The sequence below is a fragment of the Oncorhynchus masou genome, chromosome 31, assembly GCF_036934945.1.
Source record: "Oncorhynchus masou masou isolate Uvic2021 chromosome 31, UVic_Omas_1.1, whole genome shotgun sequence".
NCBI lineage: Eukaryota > Metazoa > Chordata > Actinopteri > Salmoniformes > Salmonidae > Oncorhynchus > Oncorhynchus masou.
Genome location: NC_088242.1, coordinates 91,148,417 through 91,156,572, shown reverse-complemented (window position 1 = coordinate 91,156,572; position 8,156 = coordinate 91,148,417).

The window sequence follows — 8,156 nt, the reverse complement described above, 5'->3', positions numbered from 1 at the left end:
AGAGAGACGCTCAAGTGTTTTAGTACTATATCTCTTGACACAATGATGAAAATAATCATGGCCTCTAAACCTTCAAGCTGCATACTGGACCCTATTCCAACTAAACTACTGAAAGAGCTGCTTCCTGTGCTTGGCCCTCCTATGTTGAACATAATAAACGGCTCTCTATCCACCGGATGTGTACCAAACTCACTAAAAGTGTCAGTAATAAAGCCTCTCTTGAAAAAGCCAAACCTTGACCCAGAAAATATAAAAAAATATCGGCCTATATCGAATCTTCCATTCCTCTCAAAAATTTTAGAAAACGCTATTGCGCAGCAACTCACTGCCTTCCTGAAGACAAACAATGTATAGGAAATGCTTCAGTCTGGTTTTAGACCCCATCATAGCACTGAGACGGCACTTGTGAAGGTGGTAAATGTCATTTTAATGGCATCGGACCGAGGCTCTGCATCTGTCCTCGTGCTCCTAGACCTTAGTGCTGCTTTTGATACCATTGATCACCACATTCTTTTGGAGAGATTGGAAACCCAAATTGGTCTACACGGACAAGTTCTGGCCTGGTTTAGATCTTATCTGTCGGAAAGATATCAGTTTGTCTCTGTGAATGGTTTGTCCTCTGACAAATCAACTGTAAATTACGGATCCACAAGGTTCCGTTTTAGGACCACTATTATTTTCACTATATATTTTACCTCTTGGGGATGTTATTCGAAAACATAATGTTAACTTTCACTGCTATGCAGATGACACACAGCTGTACATTTCAATGAAACATGGTGAAGCCCCAAAATTGCCCTTGCTAGAAGCATGTGTTTCAGACATAAGGAAGTGGATGGCTGCAAACTTTCTACTTTTAAACTCGGACAAAACAGAGATGCTTGTTCTAGGTCCCAAGAAACAAAGAGATCTTCTGTTGAATCTGGCAATTAATCTTAATGGTTGTACAGTCGTCTCAAATAAAACTGTGAAGGACCTCGGCGTTACTCTTGGACCCTGATCTCTCTTTAGAAGAACATATCAAGACCATTTCAAGGACAGCTTTTTTCATCTACGTAACATTGCAAAAATCAGACACTTTCTGTCCAAAAATGATGCAGAAAAATTAATCCATGCTTTTGTCACTTCTAGGTTAGACTACTGCAGTGCTCTACTTTCCGGCTACCCAGATAAAGCACTAAATAAACTTCAGTTAGTGCTAAATACGGCTGCTAGAATCCTGACTAGAACCAAAAAATTTGATCATATTGCTCCAGTGCTAGCCTCCCTACACTGGCTTCCTGTCAAAGCAAGGGCTGATTTCAAGGTTTTACTGCTAACCTACAAAGCATTACATGGGCTTGCTCCTACCTATCTCTCTGATTTGGTCCTGCCGTACATACCTACACGTACGCTACGGTCACAAGACGCAGGCCTCCTAATTGTCCGTAGAATTTCTAAGCAAACAGCTGGAGGCAGGGCTTTCGCCTATAGAGCTCCATTTTTATGGAACGGTCTGCCTATCCATGTCAGAGACGCAAACTCGGTCTCAACCTTTAAGTCTTTACTGATGACTCATCTCTTCAGTGGGTCATATGATTGAGTGTAGTCTGGCCAAGGAGTGGGAAGGTGAACGGAAAGGCTCTGGAGCAACGAACCGCCCTTGCTGTCTCTGCCTGGCCGGTTCCCCTCTTTCCACTGGGATTCTCTGCCTCTAACCCTATTACAGGGGCTGAGTCACTGGCTTACTGGGGCTCTCTCATGCCGTCCCTGGAAAGGGTGTGTCACCTGAGTGGGTTGATTCACTGATGTGGTCATCCTGTCTGGGTTGGCGTCCCCCCTTGGGTTGTGCCATGGCAGAGATCTTTGTGGGCTATACTCAGCTTTGTCTCAGGATGGTAAGTTGATGGTTGAAGATATCCCTCTAGTGGTGTGGGGGCTGTGCTTTGACAAAATGGGTGGGGTTATATCCTTCCTGTTTGGCCCTGTCCGGGGGTGTCCTCGGATGGGGCCACAGTGTCTCCTGACCCCTCCTGTCTCAGCCTCCAGTATTTATGCTGCAGTAGTTTATGTGTCGGGGGGCTGGGGTCAGTTTGTTATATCTGGAGTACTTCTCCTGTCCAATTCGGTGTCCTGTGTGAATCTAAGTGTGCGTTCTCTAATTCTCTCCTTCTCTCTCTTTTTCTCTCTCTCGGAGGACCTGAGCCCTGGGACCATGCCCCAGGACTACCTGACATGATGACTCCTTGCTGTCCCCAGTCCACCTGGCCGTGCTGCTGCTCCAGTTTCAACTGTTCTGCCTTATTATTATTCGACCATGCTGGTCAGTTATGAACATTTGAACATCTTGGCCATGTTCTGTTATAATCTCCACCCAGCAAAGCCGGAAGAGGACTGGCCACCCCACATATGCTCTCTCTAATTCTATTTTTTTCTCTCTCTCGGAGGACCTGAGCCCTAGGACCATGCCCCAGGACTACCTGACATGATGACTCCTTGCTGTCCCCAGTCCACCTGGCCGTGCTGCTGCTCCAGTTTCAACTGTTCTGCCTTATTATTATTCGACCATGCTGGTCATTTATGAACATTTGAACATCTTGGCCATGTTCTGTTATAATCTCTACCCGGTACAGCCAGAAGAGGACTGGCCACCCCACATAGCCTGGTTCCTCTCTAGGTTTCTTCCTAGGTTTTGGCCTTTCTAGGGAGTTTTTCCTAACCACCGTGCTTCTACACCTGCATTGCTTGCTGTTTGGGGTTTTAGGCTGGGTTTCTGTACAGCACTTTGAGATATCAGCTGATGTACGAAGGGCTATATAAATAAATTTGATTTGATTTGATTAATCTCAAAATCCACTGATATTGCCAACTACTTTAATTATTGTTTAATTGGCAAGATTTAGCACATTTAGGCATGACATGCCAGCAACAAATACCGAACCTACAAATCTAAATATAACTGACAAAATTATGAAAGACAAGCATTGTCATTTGGAATTCCTGTAAAGTGAGTGTGGAAGAGGTGAAAAATGATTGTTGTCTATCAACAATGACAAGCCATCTGGGTTTGACAACTTGAATTGAAAATGACTGAGGATGATAGTGAACTATATTGCTACTCCTATTTGCCATCTTTTCAATCTAAGCCTACAGGAAAGTGTGTTCCTTCAGGCCTGGAGGGAAGAAAAAGTAATTCCACTACTCAAGAATAGTAAAAAGCACCCTTTATTGGCTCAAATAGCCGACCAATCAGTGTGTCACCAACCGTTACTAAACTTTTTGAAAAAATATTTTATATTTTTTATTTAACAAGGCAAGTCTGTAAAGACCAAATTTGTATTTACAATGACAGCCTACCCAGGCCAAACCCTAACCCGGACGACGCTGGGCCAGTTGTGCACCGCCCTATTGGACTCCCAATCACGGCCGGTTGTGATACAGCCTGGAATCAAACCAAGGTCTGTAGTGACACCTCTAGCACTGAGATCCAGTGCCTTCGACCACTACGGCACTCGGGAGGCCAATGCTATTTTACAGTAAATAAATTAACAACAGACTTTCAGCACGCTTAAAGGGAAGGGCATTCAACATGCACGGCACTTACACAAATGACTGCTGATTGTTTGAGAGAAATTGATATTATCGATTATAGCATGCTGCTGGAAAAATGTATGTGTTATGGCTTTACACCCCCTGCTACACTGTGTATTGATAGTTACCTGTCTGACAGAACACAGAGGATGTTCATTAATGGAAGCCTCTCCAACATAATCCAGGTAATCAGGCATTCCCCAGGGTAGCTGTCTAGGCCCCTTACTTTTTTCAATCTTTACTAATGACCTGCCACTGGCTCTGAGTAAAGCCTGTGTCTCTGTATGCAGATGACTCAACATTATTCAAGTCAGCTACTACAGCAAGTGAAATGACTGCAACACTTAACAAAGATCTGCAGTCTGTTTCAGAATGGGTGGCAAGAAAGCTAAAAGCATTGTATGTGGGACTAATCATTCACTAAACCCTTAAGCCTCTTGAAACTCCCCATCCCGGATCCGGGATCGTGACTAAAGCCTCAGGCTCATTAGCATAACGCAACGTTAACGATTTCTGAAAATCGCAAATAAAATTAAAATAATGCGTTTGCTCTCAAGCTTAGCCTTTTCTTAACAACACTGTCATCTCAGATTTTCAAAATATGCTTTTGAACCATAGAAATTGACTAATTTGTGTAAGAGTATGCAAAGCTAGCATAGCATTTTGTGTAGCATGTAGCACACAACATTTTCACAAAAGCCAGATAACCAAATAAATAAAATCATTAACTTTGAAGAGCTTCGGATGTTTTCAATGAGGAGACTCTCAGTTACATAGCAAATGTGCAGTTTTTCAAAAAAATATTATTTGTGTAGGACAAATCGCTCCGTTTTGTTCACGTTTGGCTATGAAAAAACCCTGTATACAGTTATAGCCTGAAGCTCATTAGCATAATGTAACGTTAACGATTTCTGAAAATCGCAAATAAAATGAAAATAATGCATCTGCTCTCAAGCTTAGCCTTTTCTTAACAACACTGTCATCTCAGATTTTCAAAATATGCTTTTGAACCATAGAAATTGACTAATTTGTGTAAGAGTATGCAAAGCTAGCAATGCATTTTGAATAACATGTAGCACGCAACATTTTCACAAAAACCAGATAACCAAATAAATAAAATCATTTACCTTTGAAGAGCTTCTGATGTTTTCAATGAGGAGACTCTCAGTTACACACCAAATGCGCAGTGTTTCCTGAAAGCGTCTGTGTGTAGGAGAAATCGTTCCGTTTTCTACATTGCGCCTGGCTACTGAAACGAACCGAAAATGCAGTCACCTACAACGTAAAACTTTTTCCGGATTAACTACATAATATCGACCGAAACATGGCAAACGTTGTTTGGAATCAGTCCTCAAGGTGTTTTTTCACATATCTCTTCAATGACATGCAGTTCGTGGAAGCTTGCTTTACTCTCTGTATTGTTTGGAAAAATACTGGCAGGTGACTTTTGCGCACCAATTTCGGCGCAGGACACCGGGCGGACACGTGGTAAATGTGGTCTCTTATGGTCAATCTTCCAATGATCTGCCTACAAATACGTCACAATGCTGCAGACACCTTGGGGAAACGACAGAAAGGGTTGACTCACTCCTCTCGCGTTCACAGCCATATAAGGAGATCATGACAAACAGAGCCTCAAAAATCCTTGTCATTTCCTGGATGCCATCTCATCTTGGTTTTGCCTGAAGCTCACGTTAAAGGGCACGCACAGAGAAGATCTTTGTATTTCTGGACACGTCAGAGTGTTTTCTTTCGAACAGTAGCAATTATATGCATAGTCGAGCATCTTTTTGTGACAAAATATCTTGTTTAAAACGGGAACGTTTTTCATCCAAAAATGAAATTGCGCCCCTAGAGTTCCAACAGGTTAACCTAAACTAAATCTTGTAATGAATAATGTGGAAATTGAGCAAGTTGAGGAGACTAAACTGCTTGGAGTAAACCTGGATTGTAAAACGTCACGGTCAAAACTTATTGATACAACAGCAGCTAAGATCGGAAGAGGTCTGTCCATAATCTGCCTTCTTAACAACGATATCAACAAGCCATATCCTACAGGCCTTAGTTATTGTCGCACCTGGACTACAGCCAAATCGTGCGGTCAGGTGCCACAATGAGGAACTTGTGAAAATTCCAACTGGCCCAGTACAGGGCAGCACGGCTGGGCCTAAAATGTACATGTAGAGCTGACATTTATAATATGCATGTCATACTCTCATGGCTCAAAGTAAAGGAGAGACTGATTTCATCACTACTTGTTTTTGTAAGAAGTATTGACATGTTGAATGCACTAAGCTGTCTGTTTAAACAGCTAGCACACAGCTTGGACACCCATACATACCCCATAGGACATGCCACCAGAGGTCTCTTCACAGTCCCCAAGTCCAGAACAGGCTATGGGAGGCGCACAGCACTACATAGAGCCATGACTACATTGAACTCTATTCCACATCAAGTACCTCATGCAAGCAGTAAAATAAGATTTCAAAAACAGATGAAAATACACCTTATGGAACAGCACACAGGTACAAACACACAAAAAAAGCACTCACAAACTTCTACAGATGCACAATCGAGAGCATTCTGGCGGGCTGTATCACCGCCTGGTACGGCAACTGCTCCGCCCTCAACCGTAAGGCTCTCCAGAGGGTAGTGAGGTCTGCACAACGCATCAACGGGGGCAAACTACCTGCCCTCCAGGACACCTACACCACCCGATGTTACAGGAAGGCCATAAAGATCATCAAGGACATCAACCACCCGAGCCACTGCCTGAACTCACCCCGCTATTATCCAGAAGGCGAGGTCAGTACAGGTGCATCAAAGCTGGGACCGAGAGACTGAAAAACAGCTTCTATCTCAGACTGTTAAACAGCCACCACTAACATTGAGTGGCTGCTGCCAACACACTGACACTGACTCAACTCCAGCCACTTTAATAATGAGAATTGATGGGAAATGATGTAAATATATCACTAGCCACTTTAAACAATGCTACCTAATATAATGTTACTTACCCTACATTATTCATCTCATATGCATACGTATATAAGGTACTCTATATCATCGACTGCATCCTTATGTAATACATGTATCACTAGCCACTTTAACTATGCCACTTTGTTTACATACTCATCTCATATGTATATACTGTACTCGATACCATCTACTGTATCTTGCCTATGCTGCTCTGTACCATCACTCATTCATATGTCCTTATGTACATATTCTTTATCCCCTTACACTGTGTATAAGACAGTAGTTTAGGAATTGTTAGTTAGATTACTTGTTGGTTATTACTGCATTGTCGGAACTAGAAGCACAAGCATTTCGCTACACTCGCATTAACATCTGCTAACCATGTGTATGTGACAAATAAAATTTGATTTGATTTGATTTGACATAAAACACACATAACATGCACACTATATACAGTTGAAGTCGGAAGTTTACATACACTTAGGTTGGAGTCATTAAAACTCACTTTTCAACCACTCCACAAATGTCTTGTTAACAAACTATAGTTTTGGCAAGTCGGTTAGGACATCTACTTTGTTCATGACACAATATATTTTTCCAACAACTGTTTACAGACATATTAATTCACTTACAATTCACTGTATCACAATTCCAGTGGGTCAGAAGTTTACATACATTTGACTGTGCCTTTAAACAGCTTGGAAAATTCCAGATAATGATGTAATGGATTTAGAAGCTTCTGATAGGCTTCAATTGACATCATTTGAGTCAATTGGAGTGTTTCCTGTGGAAGCATTTCGAGGCCTACATTCAAACTCAGTGCCTCTTTGCTTGACATCATGGGAAAATCAAAATAAATCAGCCAAGATCTCAGATAAAGAAAACTGTAGATCTCTTCATCCTTTAAGCAATTTCAATTTCCAAATGCCTGAAAGGTACCACATTCATCTGTACAAACAATAGTACACAAGTATAAACACCATGGGATCACACAGCCATCTTACCGTTTGGAAGGAGACCCGTTCTGTCTCCTAGAGATGAATGTACTTTGGTACGAAAAGTGCAAATAAATCCCAGAACAACAGCAAAGGACCTTATGGAGATGCTGGAGGATACAGGTACAAAAGCATCTATATCCACAGTAAAATCAGTCATATATTGACATAACCTGAAATGGTTTGATGAAGCAAAAATAGACCTGTTTGGCCATAATGACCATCGTTATAAGGAGGGAAAAGGGGGAAACAGAGCCAAAGAACACCATCCCAACCGTGAAGCACGGGGTGGCAGCATCATGTTGTCGAGGTGCTTTGCTGCAGGAGGGACTGGTGCACTTCACAATGGCTAGTTGTGTGGTAGGAAAATTACGCGGATATATTGAAGCAACATCTCAAGACATCAGTCAGGAAGTTAAAGCTTGGTCGAAATGGGTCTTCCAAATGGACAATGACCCCAAGCATAATTTCAAAGTTGTGTCAAAATGGCTTAAGGACAACAAAGTCAAGGTATTAGACTGGCCATCACAAAGCCTTGACCTCAATCCTATAGAAAATGTGTGGGCAGAACTAGAAAAAGCATGTGTGAGCAAGGAGGCCTACAAACCTGAC